Below are 22,651 nucleotides of genomic sequence, written 5' to 3'. Positions count from 1 at the left end.
GTAAGCTTAGGATTTGCAAAACAACGAAAATGCAAAAATGGCAGAATCTGTGAAAAACAGAACAACAGGTAGTAAAAATTTATTCGGGGCACTTCTGCAACTCAAATCAAAAACTCAGAACAGATGCCAGAAAGGCAATTATGTAGAGCATGCTGTCAAACAAATTCAGATCAAAAAGATGATATGGTGATTTTTTGGCGAATTTTTTTGTCAAACAGACAAAATCTGTTTCTGGATAACATGTCACAATTTTTGAACTTTTTTGCAATCGGAGGCTATAACTTGGCACAAAGCTTAAAGATAAAGATACAATGATGTTGCTACTGTAGTAACAAGCATCAAGACCACTAAAACCGAAAGTAAAAACAAAGTGGGTTGCCTCCCAACAAGCGCTTTCTTTTATGCCTTTGAGCTAGGTATAATGCAAGAAGGAGGATCAAGATTCTCTGAGGTCATCGGAATTATAAATACCTTCAAACGGATCCTCAACAAGTTCATCCTTCTTTTTCCTAGGGAACGGGTACATACCTTTCGCCTTCCCACAGAAGCGTATGTGTCCTTTACCTATATCAATGAAGCCTCTCATGGCTCGGAGGAAGTCCCTTCCAAGCACTATATTCCCTTTGTTGGGCTCCATGATGAAGAAATTAACCGTTGCATTCCTTTTAGAGAATGTAACCTAGACATCGTTTACCTTTCCCTCATCACACTCTAAGAAATCTCCTTTGGCTATAATATCAAGAGCGTGTTTGCACCATATAAAGAAACCATGATAAAAATTTCTAAGCACAATTTTGATAGGTATCAAAGGCATAATTCTTTTGTGTGCTTCAGAAATTCTATCCCATGCTTCCTTCATATTTTCTCCATTCCTTTGATGGAAATCTAGGACCTCAGATTCCTTCCAAGCATCAAACCTTAACTTGCTTGATAGCTAAAAGCAAGTAACTATTTTCTTGTGGTTTTTGGTATAAGACTCTAAAGCAAAAACTAGAAAGCAAACTAACAAGACTAAAAATCAAAGGTAAAGGATAGCGTGCAACTCCCCTATCTAGAAGACTGGAGTCCCTAGCAACGGCGCCAGAAAACTTTTCTTGATGATGAGATGATGTATATACTTCTCGCACCCCGTTGGTTACCCCATATGGAAGGTTGAGATGTAGTCAACAACAAGTTTTCCCTCACACGGGAACTGTAAGGTTTATCGAACCAGGAGGACTCCTAGGATCAACAAGTAGGTGTCTCCCACCCTGGCGCTAGCAGAAGACGTGGACCTGCACACACAACAAATAACTTTGCTCCCAACGAGTACAGAGGGGTTGTCAATCTCTCCGGCCTTGTAGTTTGCAAAGGATCAAAACACACAAGCGGGAAGGTAATAGTGATTGCAACAGAAAAGTAAATAAAAGCGGTAAATGATGGAGGTGTAAACAATGATGGTGATATGGACCGGAGTCACATGATGTTCACTAGTGATGTCTCTCTCCCAAAAGACGATAAACAACTATGCTTGGGTAAACAAATCACAGTTGGGCAATTGACATAATTATGAACGCACCGCAATGCTAATTATGCTACTTGATAGTTACAGGTTCAATAGTAATGGGCAGTACGCCAAGACAAGTAGACCGTTTATTCATCAGCATCTACTTGCTAATCATCCACCTTGAGATATCTATCCAGAACATCTCTCCGGTATTAAGTTGCGAGCCCAGCCAAAGTGTAAACTCAAAGCAACGGACAACTGCATTAACGAATTATGCATAAGGTAAACAATCCTTGCAACCGTGGTCACAAGCATCATTGTTTTCTCCCTGGTGGCAACAAGCACATCCCCTAGTCTCATGTTTCTGTCACTCAAGCTAGACATCGAGGGGCATGAACCCACAATCATGCATAACGCTCCCTCTTGGAGTTACAATCTACTACTCGGCCAAAGCAATAAATAGCAACAGAGAACTTGCATGAATCACTAAGGAACATAATATAAAAGGATAATCAAATATATAACTCATAACAATCTGAACATAATCTCATAATCCATCGGATCCCAACAAACCGAGCATAGCAATAGAAAGAGAGTTACATAGATGCCTTGATCATGTAGGGCAGCTCACAAGGACTAACCATTGAAGCACAAGAATGGAGAGAAGACATCACATAGCTAATGGTCATGGACTCATGGTCCAAGGAGGACTATTCACGACATGTTCGGGAAGTGTCCATGGCGGTGGAGAAGCTCCCGGATGTCAATTCTCCCTCCGACAGGGTGCCGGGAAGAGGTCTCTTGACACTCACGATCTCGGAAGTGCTGTGGCCGCGGAACGATGGAGAAATTTGCGATCCCGGAAGTTGTGGAAGGGTTTCATCTCGGGACTCTAAATATAGGACAAAGAAGGGCAATGAAGGAGGTGGGACCCACCCAGGCGGCCTCGTGGCGCGGCCTAGGGCCTGTCCGTGCCAGCAGGTTGCCTGGGAGGCCCCTGGCCCCCCTCTGACCCAACTCTGGTGATCCGGGAGCTTCTGTTTCGCTTATTTTTTATATATTTTTCTGGAATTTTTTGGGCTTCGGAAAATTGGGTAAAATCCCGTGCAAATAGACATCAGCAGACAGAAACTGACACTGGGTGCACTGAGTTAGTAGGTTAGTCCAAATATGTGCAAAATGATATAAAAGTGTAGCAAAACATATAACAATGTCACCCAAAAGATCGTGGAACAAGCAGAAATTATAGATACGTTTGGGACGTATCATGCGTTCATTATTCTGTCAATTGCCCAACTGTGATTTGTTTACCCCAAGCATAGTTGTTTATCGTCTTTTGGGAGAGAGACATCACTAGTGAACATCATGTGACTCTGGTCCATATCACCATTATTGTTTACACCTCCATAATTTACCGCTTTCATTTACTTTTCCGTTGCTATCACTATCACTTTTCCCACTTGTGTTTCGATCCTTTGCAGACTACAAGGCGGGGAGATTGATAACCTCTCTGTACTCGTTGGGAGCAAAGTTATTTGTTGTGTGTGCAGGTCCACGTCTTCTGCTGACCAGGACAGGATACACCTACTTGTTGATCCTATGAGTCCTTCTGGTTCGATAAACCTTATAGTCTCTGTGTAAGGGAAAACTTGCTGTTGACTACATCTCAACCTTCCACTTGGGGTAACCAACGGGGTGCGAGAAGTATATACATCATATCGTCATCAAGCAAAGTTTTCTGGCGCCATTGCCAGGGACTCCAGTCTTCAAGATAGGGGAGTTGCACGCTATCCTGTACCTTTGCTTTTTAGTCTTGTTAGTTTGCTTTTTAGTTTTTGATTTAGAATCTTATACCAAAAACAACAAAAAAATTAGTTACTTTGCTTTTAGTTGTTAAGCATGTTAGGATGTGGTGCTTTGAGGGAATATGAGGTCCTAGATTTCCATCAAAGGGTTCGAGAAGATGTGAATAAAGCTTGGGATAGAAATTCTGAAGCACATAAAAGAATTATGCCTTGGATGCCTATCAAAATTGTGCTTAGAAATTTTTATCATGGTCTATTTAGGTGGTGTCAACACTCTCTTGATATTAAAGCTGAAGGCGATTTTTTAGAGTGGGATGAGGCTAGAGCTCTTGATATTATACATGGTCTACCCAATTACTTTGTTTATGATCATGGGTTTGACACTATTATAGATAAACTTGCTATCATTGAAAGAAGAATAGATGATCTAGACTTAAGAGAAAGAGAGAAACCCATGGTTGATAAGGAAATAATTTTGAAAATAGATGATGACTGGGAGCCTTTTGTTAGAATTAGCATCTCCAACCAAGACTTCCTTGCTTATTGTGATATTGGATCCATAGTTTCTACGATGCCAAAAGTTGTTTATGATTCCCTCTGGTTAGACATGGACAATTTTTCATCGTATCATGAACATGCTAATGGGAATATTACTAAAATCCAGGGAAAGGTAAAAGAAGTCCAAGTTACATTCTCTAGAAGGAATGCAATGGTTGATTTCTTCATCATGAATCCAAGCCAAGGAAACATAGTGCTTGGAAGGGACTTCCTCCGAGCCATGAGAGGCTTCATTGATATAGATAAAGGACACATACGCTTACGTGGGAAAGCAAAAGGTACGTACCCGTTCCCTAGGAAAAATAAGGATGAACTTGTTGAGGATCCGTTTGAAGGTTTTTATAATTCCGATGACCTCGGAGAATCTTGATCCTCCTTCTTGCATTATGCCTACCTCAAAGGCATAAAAGAAAGCACTTGTTGGGAGGCAACCCAATTTGTTTTTACTTTCTGTTTTAGTGGTCTTGATGCTTGTTACTACTGTAGCAACATCATTGTATCTTTATTTTTAAGCTTTGTGCCAAGTTATAGCCTCCGATTGCAAGAAAGTTCAAAAGTTGTGATATCTGTCCAGAAACAGATTCTGTCTGCTTGACGAAACAATTCGCCAAAAATCACCAGATCATATTTTTCATCTAAAGTGTTTTTACAGCATGGTCTATATAATTGCCTTTCTGGCATTTGTTCTAAGTTTTTTGATTTGAGTTACAGAAGTGCCCCACATAAATTATTTACTATCTGTTGTTGTGTTTTTCACAGATTCTGCCATGTTTTGCGTTTTCATTGTTTTGAAAATCTTAACATTACTTTTTATTTGCAAAAACCTTTTGGCAATCATGAGAAGCAGTAGCTTTTCATGAAAATCTTTATTTTTCCAGCACGTAATGAATTATTTTATTAAGGGTAATAACCACTCTAATCAGCTTATGATGAGTTTTGCATGAAGGGAGTTTTCAAGTATGCGATGGGAGATGATGAAAGAAGATAGAGGAGTGTCAAGCGCTCAAGCTTGGGGATGCCCCCATGCACCCCAAGAAATATTCAAGGAGACTCAAGCGTCTAAGCTTGGGGATGCCCTGTACATCCCCTTCTCTATCAACAATCATCAGTTCGTCCATCTCCATGCTATAATTTTCTCACTTCATATGTTATGTGCTATGCTTAGAGCGTCTCGCTCTTTACCTTTTAGTTTGTTTTAGTTTTGCTTGATGTTCATAACAAGTCGGAACCTAGCCTACCTTGTTTGGGAGAGAAACACGCTCCATTCCACTCTAGAACACAACATAGGTTTTCATGCTTATCTTTTTTGTGTGTTCTTCATCTTTTCGTAGCTACTGTCATGCTTAGCTCTTAGTTTTCATGCTTATCTTTTTAAGAGCTTTTATTTAGGTTGCTTTTGGAATTCTCTTGAGTTATCATGCTTATATTGTTTAGAGAGTTGGCTCGTTGCACTGAGTTATGTGTCTTACATGAGTAGGTAATTGAGATTGCTATTTAAGTATAGTAGTAACCTGCAATAGTTTTGAGGTGTTGTTTTGAGTAATGTTTGGACTATTGGTGCCAAGAGCTTGAGCCTATTAGTGATAGGTGTCGTATTTTGGGAAATACGTGTGTTTTTTAAAAACTAAAAATTAGTTGAGTTCTCTAGCTACTAAATTGATCGCTAACCTCTGGAGGGGTTGGAATATATAGAGTACCCTCACGTTACCATGAGTCGAGGATGCACAAGGATAACCAAACCCCCAAACACTCCTCCTCGGGGTACTTGTCTATTTGTGAATTTCCTAACTAGATAGAGAGTTACTGATAATAAGTGTATGAGTTCTTCGGACTATTGTGAGTATTTGATTGTTGGCACTTCCACCATCCATATTTTGCTAGCCTCTTCGGTACCGTGCATTGCCCTATCTCACATTGAGAGTTGGTGCAAACTCCGCCAGTACATCCAAACCCATGACATGATACACTCTGTCATACATAATCCTCATTATATCTTTCCTCAAAACAGCCACCATACGTACCTATTAAGGCATTTCCATAGCCTTTCCGAGATACATTGCCATGCAATAACCACCATCTCATGACTTGATCTTCATGTCACACATGCTTTTGCTTGATCGTAGATCCGCATGATAGTTGGGCCTTGCCCATATTATTGCTACATGATGCGCTAGTATCATTGCATATCCTGCTACACTGGCAGAGGCATACATTTGCATACATCATGATAGTTTCCACTTGTCTTTATGTTGAGTACTTCTTATAAAATGTGATGATCTTCTTGTTATTCATGTAAAACATAGAGTGTTGCCCTTAAGTGAGGAAAAGATCCCAAAGAGGACAAACAAAAGACCCCAAAGAGGACAAATGAGAGATAAATAGAAAGAGCCAAATAGGCTACAAGAAAAAAATAAAAAAAAGAGAGAAGGGGGCAACACTACTATTCCTTTTGAAAGATCCACACTCGTACTCCATTGATATATAGGTACGACATAGATATTATCATTCATGCATAACTATGTGGGGACCCATACACTATAGAACTTGGTTTGTATATTCCAATGACGAGCCTCCTCAAATGAGCTCTAGGTCTTCATGAGAAAACAAGTTGGATGCACCCCCACTAGTTCCGTTGGAGAGCTTACCTTAGCTCATATGTGCATCCGTTACATGGCAATCCCTACTCCTCACATCATATCTATCATTTAGCTTTCTCTCGCCTATGGTTGTCCTCATTTATGTGAGCCTATCACACCTTTTTCTCTTCCTTCCCCATCACTATTCTATTTTCCATCCTAAGTGCCAACATATCTTACTTACACTCATCCATTGCATGAGTGCTCAAAGTCGAAAGGGAGAGGATCATTTTGACTTTGTGCTTGACTAGTGGTCGGGGGATGAGTAAAAATAAGATTCCGAAGGAGACCAAGTGTGAAATTTTAGTAGATTGAGTTCTCAATTAAAAAATATTTTATGATCTCAACCCATCTCCCACTTCTTGCACGCAAACACCATTTGGAGACATTCGAGTCATGGACAGCAAGAGCTCTTGCACCTTTATGTTCTTACTTTGCTAATTTCAATACTAGATATAGACTCTTGCTTGTTATTGTCTTGACTTGAATTGCATATCTCACTTGCTTTCTTTGAAGTTCTTATATGTGTGTTAGCATGCCACCACAGACATTATTGTGTTATCATTTATCTACTCGAGGACGAGCAGAAATTAAGCTTGGGGATGTTGATACGTCCCGAACGTATCTATAATTTCTGCTTGTTCCATGATCTTTTGGGTGACAATGTTATATGTTATGCTACACTTTTATATCATTTTGCTCATATTTGGACTAACCTACTAACTCAATGCAGCCAACGCTAGTTTTTGTCTGTTGGTGTCTATTTTGCACGGGCTTTTACCCAATTTTCTGAAGCCCGAAAAATTCCAGGAAACATATATAAAAAATCAGCGAAACAGAAGCTTCCGGATCACCGAAAATGGGCCAGAGGGGGCCAGGGGCTGCCCACGCGACGTGCTCGCACGGCCATGCCCTAACCCACACCAGGAGGCCGTCTGGGTGGGCCCCACCTCCTCCGGTGCCCTCCTTTGTCCTATATTTAGTCCTCCGAGAGGAAACCCTTCCACAACTTCCGAAATCGCGAATTTCTCCATCGTTCCGCCACCGCAGTGCTTCCGAGATCGGAAGCGTTAGGAGACCTCTTCCCGGCACCCTGCCGGAGGAAGGATTGACAGCCGGGAGCTTCTTCACCGCCATGGACGATTCCCGGACGTGCCGTCTGTAGTCCTCCTTGGACCATGAGTCCAAGACCAGTAGCTATGTGATGTCTTCTCTCGAATCTTGTGCTTCAATGGTTAGTCCTTGTGAGCTGCCCTACATGATCAAGGCATCTATGATATTCTCTTGCTATTGCTATGCTAAGTTTTTTGGGATCCGATGGATTATGAGATTATGTTCAGATTGTTATGAGTTATATATTTGATTATCCTTTTATATTATGTTCCTTAGTGATTCATGCATGTTCTCCATTGCTATTTATTGCTTTGGCCGAGTAGTAGATTGTAACTCCAAGAGGGAGCGTTCTGCATGATTGTGGGTTCATGCGGCCCGATGTCTAGCTTGAGTGACAGAAACATGAGACTAGGGGATGTGTTGTTGCCACCAGGGAGAAAACAACGGTGCTTGTGACCATGGTTGCAAGGATTGTTTACCTTACACATAGTTCGTTATTGCAGTTGTCCGTTGCTTTGAGTTTACACTTTGGGTGGGGCTCGCAACTTAATATCGGACATATGTTCTGGATAGATATCTCAAGGTGGATGATTAGTAAGTAGATGTTGATGAATAAACAGTCTACTTGTCTTGGCGTACTGCCCATTACTATTGAACCTCCAACTATCAAGTAGCATAATTAGCATTGCGGTGCGTTCATAATTTTGTCAATTGCCCAACTGTGATTTGTTTACCCAAGCATAGTTGTTTAACGTATTTTGGGAGAGAGACATCACTAGTGAACATCATGTGACTCCGGTCCATATCACCATCATTGTTTACACCTCCATCATTTACCGCTTTCATTTACTTTTCCGTTACTATCACTATCACTTTTCCCGCTTGTGTTTTGATCCTTTGCAAACTATAAGGTCGTAGAGATTGACAACCTCTATGTACTCGTTGGGAGCAAAGTTATTTGTTGTGTGCACAGGTGCACGTCTTCTGCTGACCAGGACATGAGACACCTACTTGTTGATCCTAGGAGTCCTTCTGGTTCGATAAACCTTAGAGTCTCCATGTAATGGAAAACTTGGTGCTGACTACATCTCAACCTTCCACTTGGGATAACCAACGGGATGCGAGAAGTATATACATCATCTCGTCATCAGTCACTCCGTGTGACGGAGAGGTATCTCAGGGCCCGCTCGGTAATACAACATCACAACAAGCCTTGCAAGCAATGTGACTAAGGAGTTAGTCATGGGATTTTATATTACGGAACGAGTAAATAGACTTGCCGGTAACGAGATTGAACTAGGTATAGAGATACCGACAATCGAATCTCAGGCAAGTAACATACTGAAGGACAAAGGGAACATCATACGGGATTAACTGAATCCTTGACATATAGGGTCAACCGATAAAGATCTTCATAGAATATGTAGGAGCCAATATGGGCATCGAGGTCCCGCTATTGGTTATTGATTGGAGAGTGTCTCACGTCATGTCTACATATTTCTCGAACCCGCGGGGTCTGCACACTTAAGGTTTGGTGACGTTTCAGTATAGTTGAACTATTGATGTTGGTAACCGAATGTTATTCGGAGTCCCATATGAGATCCTGGACATCACGAGGGTTTCCAGAATGGTCCGGAGACGAATATTGATATACACGAAGTATCCATTTGGCTTCCAGAAGATTTTCGGGTATTACCGGTAAAGTACCGGGAGTGACAAATGGGATCCGGAGTTCCACTGGGAGGGTACTTCCACCCGGGAGAGAACCAAAGAGGCCCAAGGGTGGCACACCATCCCCTAGTGGGCTGGTGTCCCTCCCAAGGAGGCCTATTCGGCCAAGAGGAGAAAGGAAAGGAAAGGTGGGACAAACCGAATTGGGGAAGGGAGTCCTCCTTCCAAATCGTATTGGAGGAGGACTCCTCCTCCTTTCTTGCGCCGAACGAACCCTAGGGCCTTGTCCCTAGGGCGGCACCCTCCCTCCCACCTATATATAGTGGAGGTGAGGTAAGCTTTTGGCACCTCAAGCCAGGGCGCAACTCTCTCTCCCTCCACCACTTCCTGACACCCCATAGCTAGTTTGGTACGGTACGGTGAAGCCGTGCTGGAGTAACTCTGCCACCATCACCGCCACGCCGTCTTGATTCCGGAGAATTGTGCTACCTCTCCACCCCTCTTGCTGGATCAAGAAAGCAGAGATCGTCATCGAGCTGTACGTGTGCTGAACGCGGAGGTGCCTTCTGTTCGGCACTAGATCGGGAAGAATCGTGATGAGATTGCGGGACGGATCGTGATGAGATCGCGGGATGGATCATGATTGGATCACGAAGACGTATGACTACATCAACCGCGTTATATACACTTCCGCTTAGCAATCTACAAGGGTATGTAAATGCACTCTCCCCTCTCGTAGATGGTCATCACCATGGATAGATCTTGTGTGCGCGTAGGAATATTTTTGTTTTCGATGCAACGTTCCCCAACAAGCACCTTCGAGAAATCAAGCCGACACATCATCTTGAGAATGAAAAAGTTATCGTAGGAAAATTCGAGCACCGATGTCAACTCTGGGAATTGAACACTGGTGGGCAGGGTACCATTGTCCTTCTAACCATTCAACCACAGATTGGTTCGCGTGTCCGGTTTGATAATAGCATTATTTCAAGGTTAACCATAATTAAGTTGACTTCAACGTTAGTTATGTTTTCTATATTTAATATTATTGTAAATTATGATAAATGCAATTAACATGTTTTAAAGTTACCCAAATAATAAGCGTCACACATGTGACACAAAGCACTATAGCTGACATTTTTTACAACTAAAATTGACATCTGAAAAGAGAAACAAACCCCAAAAGACTGAAACTTGCCACCAAAAAATAAAGTTATCATCCCCATGTCACTAAACTTGCCATAAAAAAGTTTGGAATTGTCATGTGTCCGTGCCATAGGTGTGGCACTTATCAGGGTCCCAAAATTATTTATGATGTGATGGATACATCACTAGAGCAGCGTGAGATCATTTGGATTCTTATAGCCTCCTTCATGGGGTCCATTTATCCCTTCTTAACATTGTATTGGTGATAGAGTTGTGTCACATCACAAATTTTCTCCAAATTAGGAATGTTTGAAGTTTCACCGGAAATTATTTTTTCGGAAAAACCTATGCTTGTTTGCTTTTTATCTAGATTGCGTAGGATTGTTTGCTTGATGACCTTGTGTGTTCACTTATGAGAGTCAAATGCCCTAAACTAGTAGTTGAAACCATGGAATATTGAAAGGAAAGAAGGAAAACCATAAAGGGGTAAACAAGAAATTAAACTGAATCCCATAAGTATCTGACAAAACAAATATTCAGAAGAAACTTTCAAATTGGTGAGAGGGATCAAACTAGGGGGAATTCAACAAAAACATAATTATGAAAAAATATACTCAAGAAATATATTTTAAAAAGGCCTAAAATTAAACTACAAAAAATATTTGCCCAAAAGGCCCAAATAAAATGTTTAAAAAATATGAAGATTGTAAGAAAAATTTAGAGCAAGTTTGAAGTTGGAAGAAAAATCAAATTTAAAACAGAAGAGAGTTCATAAAGAAACATAAAAAGAAAACAAAGTAGAAAATAAATAAAAAGAAAAAGGCTAGCACTAGTCGGCCCAGCAAGCCATCCGAGCCAGCGAGCCCAACAACGCACGCTCGAGTCATCTCTTTCTTATCTGTGTACCATGCGAGCCCCACCCATCAAGGTCATCCCAACCTCCCCACGTCACGCGCACCACGACCCCAATGTCGGTGCTAAAACCGGCAGATCTCAGGTAGGGGGTATCAAGCTTGGTGATCTGAGCTAGATGGTAATAAGAGAAATAGGAACACGATGTTTTACCCAATTTTGGGCCCTCTTGAGGAGGTAAAACCCCATGTCATGCTTCTGATGTATTGATTGTGATGAGGTACAAAGTACAGATTGATCTACCTCAAGATCGTATAAAGTTATTCTAATCTCTAAACCTTGTGAATGTGTCTCTACATACCTAACACCACGACTTATATAGACGACGGGGGTTCCTAGGGTTTACAAATGGTCGATTATGATTATGTTGATCCTTCGAATACACTTGAAGTGTGCACTAAGTCTCCAAGAGATGTTCATCTTGATTACACACGGCAAATGAGCCAACATGGCTCATTGGCCCATCTTAAGTGGGTACCCGTCTTGGCCCATAGATAGTGGGCTGACGTGGCAAGCACCCCATAATCCATGACTCCAATAATAGCCCATGAACTGGTCTTCAAGCCGAGGCCACCGAGCATCTTTCTAGGACTGTCTTCACAACTTTTAAGTCTTCAGCTTGGCATGCGAGTTCCATCCTCCACGCTGACTTCTGATTTTGAGGTCGTGCTCGGCTCGGAGGTCTTTTTTTCTTTGATCGTGATTTATATAACATGGGATCTTTCGACAAGACCCTTCTTCTCGGTGCTTCTGATCGTTCGGTAAGGTCGAGGTCTGCCAGTCGGCCACTAGGGCTCTGACTAGGTCAAAGGAGACCCTCACAATCTTCCAGGCATCACCCCCTGATACGTCCCAAACGTATGTGCTTTTGCAAACATGCTTGCTCTTGTTTGGGACTCTAATTTGCATGATTTGAATGAAACTAACCCGGACTAATGATGTTTTCATCAGTACTACCTTGGTGTTGTTTTCTCCAGAAATAAAAGTTCTCAGACTCGCTGAAAATTAGAGAGAATGCTTCCAGAATATATAAAAAATATTGGCGAAGAGAACTACTCGAGGGGGCAACCACGGAGCCACAAGTTCATGGGGTGCTCCCCGAGGGTGCGCCATGCGAGCTCGTGGGTCCAACAAGCCTCTGTTTTCCCTAACTCCAAGTCCAAAAGTATCATATTCTATAGAAAAAAACAAAGAGAAACTTTCATCATGTTTTACGAGACGGAGCCGCCGCCACCTACTGTCTTCATTGGGAGGGCTGATCTGGAGTCCGTTTGGGACGTATCATCATCATCTACCCTTCTCCATCTACATCTACCCTTCTCCATCAACAATTCCATGTACTCACCATCGAGAGTGAGTAATTCCTTCGTAGGCTTGATGGACGGTGATGGTGTTGGATGAGATTTGTCATGTAATCGAGTCAATTTGTTAGGGCTTGAACTCTAGTATCCACTATGTTCTGAGATTAATATTGGTATGACTTTAATATGCTTAATGCTTGTCAGTAGCGCCCGAGTGCCATGATTTCATATCTGAACCTATCATGGTTCCATGAACGTGAGAGTGTTTTAGATCCTATCTTGCAAGTTATATGCACCTATTATGTGTTATGATCTGTAAGCCCCAAAGTTATAATAGTTGGGATCCTCTCCGATGATGATCGTAGTATGAGGAGTACATGTATCCATTGTGTGTTGATTATCTGTTTCAGTTCTCTATTAAGAGGAGGTCTTAATATCCCTTAGTTTCAATTTGGACCCTGCTGCCATGGGAGGTTAGGACAAAATATGTCATGCAAGTTCTTATTATAGGCATGTATGACTATATACGGAATACATGCCTACATTACATTGATGAATTGGAGATATTGTGCATCACTCTAGCTTGTGACTGATATATGATGAATGTCATCAAACATAAATATCAATCGTTTGTCCAATGCCTATGCTTTTTTCTCATATTGATCTTTGCTAAGTTACTATTAATGTTGTTACAATCATCACAAGCTGCTATTGTCATTGTTTGTTACTATTTCTACTGTTACTGAAACTATCAAACTATTGTGCTACTAAACACTTTATTGTAGAGATATTTTATTCCAAGTGTGGTTGAATTGACAACTCAACTTCCAAGGCTCATAAATATTCCTTGGATCCCCTTGTGTCAAATCAACAAGTTTGGTGAAATGCTACCCTCGAAGATTGTCGTGACCCCCTATACTTGTGGGTTATCAAGACCTTTTTTTGGCACCGTTGTCGGGGAGCATAGCTCTATTCATTGAGTTCACTTGGGATATCTATTAGTCATTATTGTAAGTGCATCTAGTGCCCCTTAGTGATTTTGGTGTATTGAAGACCTATAGGTTAAGAGACTGGTATGTTTGTGAGTGTACACAAACTCTATAAGTCGCCGAGGAGTTTGAGTTATTTGAAGAATATCGACCCCTAAAAATGTATGTCTTCGGTTAAAGACTTTGGTATTTCCTCTGAAGACTTTGAAAGTGCGGAAATTGGTGTGACCGTGAAGAAATTGAGGCAACGACTTTGGAGCGTGAAGACTTTCTTTTTCATAGTTTCATTTTCTGTATTATGTGTCATAGGACCACCGTACTATTAAAGGGGGTCGAGGTAAAACTAAGGGAAAGTTTCCAAGTGATGCTCATCTCAAAGCCAACACATACAAACCCTTTAGATGAAACCTTTGGAAATCTTGAACAACTTAGTCAAATTCTTCAGTGCCAGAGACGATGATCTTCTGGTTTGTGAGGAATTTGCTCTAACCGAGGAGTTAGGTGTTCACCAGTGCGAATTACCTACCAGTGAGGAGCATGAGTGACATGAAGACTTCCATAGTTGAAATGTTCCGAGGGTGGCTGTGTTGTGCGCCAGCTGTCCCCAATCTTATCCACCTAACATTCATACCATTGGGGCATTTATGTCAATTCATGTCAGGATTGCTCCACGGCTATAAATAGCCTCCCCCCATAACCACTAGTTGGTTGGCTGCTCCACGAGAGAAACTAACACTTATCATTTGAGAACAACCAATTCCTCGAAGACATTGAGAGAAATTCATCAGTGAGGAATAACGCCAAACACCCAAACCAAAACCCAAAACCCAAAGTGATTGAGCATCACTGAAGAGATTGTTCCTGTGTGGAACCGATGCTTGTTACCTTTGAGGATTGTGCATCCTCCAGACGGTTAGGCTCATGGTCTAGAGCATCCAACACTGAATTGTGGATCGCCGAGTGAGCAAGTTTGTGAGGGTTTGAAAGTCTGCCATGAAGACTTACCACGAGTGTTGGGCAAGGACTTTATGTCCTTAGATCAAGGATAATACGTTAAGGACTTAGTGTCCTGGGACTGTGTGTCCTCTGGTTTAAATACCAAGCCGTTCCAAACCAGACGTACGACTGTCACAATAGTTGGAACTGGGCATCAAATCATTGTCTCCATCGAGCATGTGGTTCTAATTCCTCAACCCTTTCATTTCCTCAATTGTATGTTGACGACTTGATCTTTACTATTTGAAGAATTTGACTGAAAACTTTCTCAAATTCCTCACCCCAAATTCTCCACTTAACATATTCTTCACCTGCATGTCCTGATCACACTACTTGTGCAATCCGAACGTTTCATTTCACTCTAACGACTATGCTTTCGCTGTTTTGCACATCTGTTTGAGTACTAAGTTCGTTGCACTCGGCTCGTGACTAAGGACTTTCCTCACTGATGAATTTATAAAAATTGCCTGTTCACCTCCCTCTAGTCGATATAACGCACTTTCAATTGGTATCTGAGCAAGGTACTCCCTTGTTCCGTGTGATTTTGGTTTAACCACCTGGAGTTTTAGTTACGTCGACCGCAAGTATGATCAAGGTCACTGTGGGTTGTCCTACCTTTGAAGGAAAGGCCTTCCATTACTAGAAGAACAAGATGTGCATGCACCTTGAAGCAATTGACAACGATCTCTACTATATTGTGGAAATAGATGTTCCCACCGTGTTTGAAACTGTCAATGCTGCTGATGTGAAGAGATTCAAGCAATTCAACTCTTAAGCGAAGAATATCATTTGTGGCCATCTGAGCAAAGGTCAGTATGGCAGAGTGAGTGCTTTGGGCTCTGCAAAGCAAATCTCAGAAAGGCTGTCCAAGGTCAATGAAGGAGTATGTACTCAACGTGACTCTCATGTTAATGTTCTTCGCAATCTCTTCAACCGCTTCAAGAGGCTTGATAATGAAAGATGCCAAGAAGCATTCGATCGCCTCACCGACATCTCCAATGAACTAAAGGCTCTTGGAGCCAGAGACATCACTGACCATGAGGTAGTGAAGAAACTGTTGAGATCTCTTGATTCTTCATTTGATACATTGGTTCTGATGATTCAAGAACGAAGAGACTACGAGGCACTAGATCCTGCTAACATTCTTGAGAGACTCAATACTCATGAATTCCAACAAGCTGAGAAATGAGACCTTTATGGAACAAGCTATGGAAGACCTCGTGCACTGAAGGCAAAGGTTATTTCCTCATCTGAAGAAGAAGAATCTGATTGTAGCCTTGGTGACACTAAAGAACTTGGTCAAGAACTTGCTATGTTCATGAGGAAATTCCAAAAATTCTCAAGACGAGGCCAGTTCGGAAAGTCTTCAAAAATAGATATGAGGAAACCAGATCTTCATCTAAGGACTACAAGAAGAGGACATACCATAAATGCAAGAAATCTGGTCACTATATTGCTCATTGTCCTCGCTGGGTGAAGGAACCAATGAAGTAGAAGTACAAGGATGACACTTTTGGTGACTCGAAGAAAAATAAGAAATCTTCAAAGTTCTCATCCTCAAAGTCCTCATCACACAAGAAGAACAACTTCAAAAAGGCTCGGGCTCCTATTGGCAAAGAAATGGATTCTGAGGAAGAAACTGAAGAATGTGATGAAGAGGAAGGTTGTGAAGAGGAGTCAGAGTGTGGTGTGGCAAGCCTAGCCCTTGTTACCACGTCCGTCAACAAGTCCATCTTCAACCTCGAAGAAAATGATAACGTCAACAACACTGATGACTATGATGACTTTGCTCCCACCTATTTCTTCATGGCAAAAGGTTCTCACGCACCCAGCCACACTTCCTCTTTGACTCCAGTGATTGTGAACCTGATGACTTTCAAAAACCCAGTTACTACAAGCTTGTTAATATTACCACTAAGCAACAAAATGCTATTGAAAAGATTCAGAAACTGTTAGAGAAAAGCGATGACCTATTGCATGAGGAAATGGATCGGACTCAAATCTTAAATGATGATGTCAAAAGGCTTCACTCTAGGTTTGATAGTCTTGAGGATTGTCATGTCATCCTCTTGGCCGATCATGAGAAGCTTTTTTTATGAATTTCTTCAAAGAAAGCAAGATCTTGAGAAGTTAAGGGCGTCTCATGATGATCTTCGAATTGAAAATGATTCCTTGCTGGCTCAACAGATCAGTACCGCTCAGGAAGAATTTATTCCACCATGCTTGAAATGCATCGAACGCGAATCTGCTAATTCTTCACCTGAAACTTCAAATACTTCTATTGCTACAAATTGTTCAACTATATATGTGGTTACAAATTCCTCACTTGAGGAAACCACAAATGTCACTACCGAAAATGCAGGGTCGAAGGAATTGTATGTGACCGGCATTTACAAAAGCCTGAAAGGGCATCAAACCCTTTGCAATGTGCTCAAAAAGCAGGTTTTGAACAGAAACCCTAGGAAAGAGGGTATTGCAATTGAGAGGAATTGAATGTTGATGGGTCATACTGGAAACCCGAGCAGTATCCCAAAACCTCATGGGTTGCTGCGAAAGGACCTCGTGTTGATCCATCTACTCTTTCAGGCTTTGCATGTGAAACTTCATATTCCTTTGATGAGTCATTTGACTCAAACTATAAACTATTCAAAAATCAGAATGATGAAGTATTCTCTAGATATTTTGTAAATCACTACAGGAATGGACCACCCTTGAGGAAAATATGGGTTCCCAAAAGCAGCTTGGAAAGTCTTCACGTGAATGTCCTCATGACATCGCCGCTAAAGAATAAGAACTCCAGATCAAATTCCTCAAGTGGACCAAAGTCTTCATGAGGATCAAATACCTCATATGGACAAAACTCTGCTCGTACTCGCACTAATGCTTCTGATATGCAAGGAAACTACAAGGGATATTAATATGTGCACTATTCCTCAAATCACTATATTCATAAGTCCTCGAAGAATTTCTCTTCTTATTCTTTTGAGTACTCTAACCCCCTCCCGTGAAAAGAAGAAGATTAGCTTCAATGCCTCAATTCTCTTATGGTGCTCGCGGGATAATGAATTCTTTGCCACCCCTCCAGATGTGGGTGGTGAAGAAATCGAACTAATCCCTTCTGCAGGTGAGGTCTCGAGATGAAAGTCATCATTTGAAGAATTTGCTCGAGACCTGAGGAAAATGCTTGAAAGGATGCAAGCTAATCATGATGAAATGTTTATCATTTCACACGTCCTCACTATGTCTTTATTCTACTTTATGTGATGAAATTCAAGTCTGGTGAATTTGATATCATATTCTTCACTTTGAAGCATATGAGGCGGTAAGCAGTACTAATTCATCTGCAGGATGACAAACCCAAAACGAGAGAGTGGGTTCTTGATAGTGGGTGTAAAAGTCACATGACTGGTGACAAGGGTTTACTGATGAATATCCCACATGATCCATCACCACTGAAGCATATCACCGACGCAAACAAAGGTAAATGCAAGGTATTGGGACTTGGTAAGGTGTCTATTTCTAAGGACTGACACATGGAAAAAGTCATGCTTGTCGAGTCCCTTGGGTTTAACCTCATGTTAGTCTCAATGCTTTGTTATCTTGATATGATTATCATGTTTGGCAAATATTGATGCATAGTCATCATGGAATCTGACAAATCCAAAGTCTTTGAAGACTTTAGGAGAGGAGACTTGTACATTGTTGATTTCTCTACAGCTCCACAGACGGCCACATGTCTACTTGCAAAAGCCTGAGGGGGATGGCTATGGCATTGACGACTTGGTCATGCAGGCATGAGAAATTTGCACACACTGGCGAAGAAGAAGCATGTCATTGGCATCAAAAGTGTCAAATTCCTCAAGGACCATCTCTGCGGGGCTTGTGAGTTTGGAAAGATGACCAGATCCAAGCACCCCTCGAAGACTACCATAACCACCACTCGTCCTTTCGAATTGCTTCAGATGGGTCTCTTTGGAGCTACTCATTATGCAACTCTAACCAATGCAATATCTCTATATGGCTTTGTCATCGCTGACGACTATTCTCGTTATACATGGGTGCACATTATACTTTACAAAACTAAAGTGCTGGAAGTCTTCATACGATTCTCCTCAAGGGCCTCGATGAATTTCGGCGTGAAGATCAAGCACATCAGGAGTGATAATGGGACAGAATTCAAGAACACCGGTCTTGACGACTATCTTGATGAACTTGGTATTACTCATAAATTGTCTGATCCTTATACTCCTCAATAGAATGGCATCATGGAGCGCAAGAACATGACTCTGGTTGATATGGCACGGACTATGCTTGAAGAATATCTGACTCCTCGTCGCTTATGGCCTGACAATCAATACTGCTTGCCACATCATCAACAAGGTATATCTTCACAAATTCCTCAAGGAAAGTTCATACGAACTCCTCCTTGACAATAAAACCAATGTAAGTTACTTCAAAGTCTTTGGTGCAAGATGTTGGATTAGAGATCCTCATCACAGTTCAAAGTTTGCACCGAAAGCACATGAGGGTTTTATGCTTGGTTACAGAAAGGACTCACACACCTACATAGTCTTCAGCAACTACCACAACAAGGTTGTTGAAACTGTAGATGCGTGGTTCGATGAAACTAATGGATCGCAAAGAGAGCACGTGCCTCCTGTGCTAGATGAAATGCCCCTCTGATGAAGCTATTAAGATCAAGGCTATTGAAGATATCATTCCTACTCAGGAACAACCCCCTGTTGAAGAAGTCATCCCAAACAACAAAGAAATTCGGGCTGGTGCACCTTAGGAAATTGCTCCGAATCCGAGGGTCGTAAATGAAGTGGAAATCGACAAAATCCTCGATGACATCAATGCGCCAGGTCCCCTCACACGCTCAAAAGCTTCACATTTGATTAACTTTTGTGGGCATTCTTCCTTTGTGTCTATCACACAACCCTCAAAAGTTGATGAAGCCTTCATGGAACTTGAGTGGATTCAAGCTATGCAAGAAGAACTTCATCAGTTCAAGCTGAACAATGTGTGGGAAACAGGGTCGGGCCGGCAAAACCCGGGCCTTGTGCGAAAACTCTAAAATGGGGCCTGTCTTTCAATGGCTAAGCTACAAAGAAAAATGGACGGAATGATCTAGAAATAGAGCACACCAAATTTTAATATTCCAAACAATATATAGTAGTGCTTCAGTAGAAATAATAAATACACGATACCTTTTGTTCCACTTGATTATCAGTATTGGTAGTAATCTTAAGTTAAGCAACAGGACCTGCTCGTAGGTGCCCAGGAAGATAGAAGAGAAAAGAGGGTTAAAGTCATATGTGGTAGTCTGGTACACTTGATAAAAGCCAGTAAACCACTTGATAAATGGTAGTAAATTATCAGGGCAAGTACGCTGAAATTTGGACAACATATAAACAATTGGACAACATCAACACTGAACTTTTGTACAACAAAAAAGTAAAATTGGGACAACAATACTGACATACACTGAAATTTGCATAGCAACTATCAAGACGATGAAATTTTGACAGAAAATACAATGAATTACGGACATTAACAAGACTGAATCAATGGTCCTCGTAGGTCATCAACAATGTGGAATCAGTGTCAAGATAACATACCAGGAGGAGGGGGATCCAAATGGCACATCGTGTTGGTTCCAGGGCATAAGGTGTGCCAAGATGTACAGATTCGTGGGCAGCGCCATAACCCTCCTCCGAAGGAGAAACAACTTGATGAACCGCGCCAGGTCCGTGACATCCTCGGCGGGTCTCGCAGCAAGTCCTCATATCGAAAGATGGAGAGGCGCACGACGGCGGCTGCGTGTGTGCCGACACCAATTTGCTCGGGATGCAATCAATTCCGTTCAATTTCCATCGAGGCATCGAGCAGGCAGCCCGCGAGGCTTGACTCACGCGGAGTCGCGGACGAGTTAGCGCGGCCCAACGTTTAGCATGACCCAGCCTAGGAAGAAATATACATAGGCATATATGTAATTTGGGGGCCCCAAACTTTTATGTGCCCTGTGCGGGCTGCACAATCTGTACACTTGTGGGCCTGACCCTGGTGGGAACTCGTCAAGCGGCATGATCCTCGCAAGCACAATGTCATCGGTACCAAGTGGATCTACCTAAACAAGCAAGATGAAGATGATCAGGTAGTGAGGAACAAGGCAGAACTTGTAGCCAAAGGATACACATGGGTTGAAGGAATTGACTTTGATGAAACTTCTGCACCCGTTGCTAGACTTGAAGCTATTCGTATATTGCTTGCTTATGCTAACCATCACAATATCACATTGCATCAAATGGATGTGAAAACTACATTCCTCAATGGTAAGCTTGAGGAAGAAGTATATGTTGCTCAACCCCCAAGTTTTGAAGACCCGGAGCATCCTGACAAAGTCTTCAGACTCAACAAAGCTCTTTATGGCCTCAAGCAAGCCCCTCGGGCATGGTATGAAACATTGAAGGAATTCCTAGTGAAGAAAGGCTTCAAAGCCGGTTCACTCGATCCTACTCTTTTCACAAAATCCTATGATAATGAACTATTTGTGTGCCAAATATATGTGGACGATATCATCTTTGGTTGTACTAACAAACATTACTGTGATGAATTTGCCTACATGATGGGTGAAGAATATCAAATGTCCATGATGGGGGAGGTGAAATTCTTCTTAGGGCTCCAAATTTGTCAATAATGCAATGACATCTTCATTTGTCAATATAAATACCTCAAGTATGTACTGAATAAATTCGGCATGCATGAACGGAGAGACGTCAAAATTCCCATGCCTACCAACGGCCACCTCTGCACTGACGAAAATGGTAAACATTTCGGTCAACATGTATATCGATCTATGATTGGCTCTTTATTGTACCTATGTGCATGTAGGCCAGACATTATGCTTAGTGTTTGCATGTGTGACCGCTTCCAAGCAACACCGAAGGAATCACGCCATAAGGCTGTGAAAACATATTCTTCGATATCTAGCTCACACACCAACGGTTGGATTACGGTACCCCAAGGGCTCAAATCTTCACCTCGTTAGATATATGACTCTGACTATGCTGGTGACCGTGTGGATCGCAAGTCAACATCAGGCATATGCCATTTCCTCGGATGATCCTTAGTCTGTTGGTCCTCAAAGAAGCAGAACTGCGTGTCTCTTTCCACTGTTGAAGCTGAGTACATTGCTGATGGTTCTTGCTCTGCTCAACTGCTATGGATGAAGCAAACCCTTAAGGACTACGTCATCAACATGAATAATGTGTCACTCTAGTGCGACAATGAGAGTGCAATCAAGATTGCATATAACCCCGTACAACACTCGAAGACCAAGCACTTCCAGATTCCTCATCATTTTCTTCGTGGTCATGTACTCAAGGGCAACATCGTCATCGACCAAGTGAAGACTGAAGGCCAACTAGCGGATATCTTCACTAAGTTCTTGCATGAAAAGAGATTTTTCAAGTTGCGGTATGATCTAAATATCTTAGAATCTTCGAATGTTGTGTGAAAAGGACAAACATCCTAACACTTATGCAAAATTGATGACTTAGATGTGCAACACAGGAAGTAACGTTTTTCTTCAGTCAATGAAGAATAACACTCTAAGGGTGAAGAAATTAATGAAGAATTTGATTCTCAGGACCCTACGACAATTGTAGGCGGTGCGTGAAATCATCATTCTTATACGGTGGGTCACGCCACCAACCCAAGTTGAAATTCTTCAAAGTTGAGATTTTTTGCAAATTCTTCAAATCTTCAAAGTCTTCAGATTTTTAAAATCCTCAACATTGCAAATTCAATTTCTTAAAACTTTTCAAAATGTTTTCTTCATTGACTATATACTAATTTATGATATTTCAAAGTCCTCAAGAACATTCACTTATAGCTAAGTCTTCATGCTGAGTTTTTTTTCCTGCTAAGTGAATGTGACCGGACCCATTCCTCTCTATGCTAAGCTCAACCCAGTCAACTCTCAAATTATTCATATGTGTTATATTTGAAATTCATTCAAAGTCTTCATTGAATC

Source organism: Hordeum vulgare, chromosome 5H (genome assembly GCF_904849725.1).
Source record: "Hordeum vulgare subsp. vulgare chromosome 5H, MorexV3_pseudomolecules_assembly, whole genome shotgun sequence".
Taxonomy (NCBI): Eukaryota; Viridiplantae; Streptophyta; class Magnoliopsida; order Poales; family Poaceae; genus Hordeum; species Hordeum vulgare.
This window is presented reverse-complemented; position numbering follows the sequence as displayed.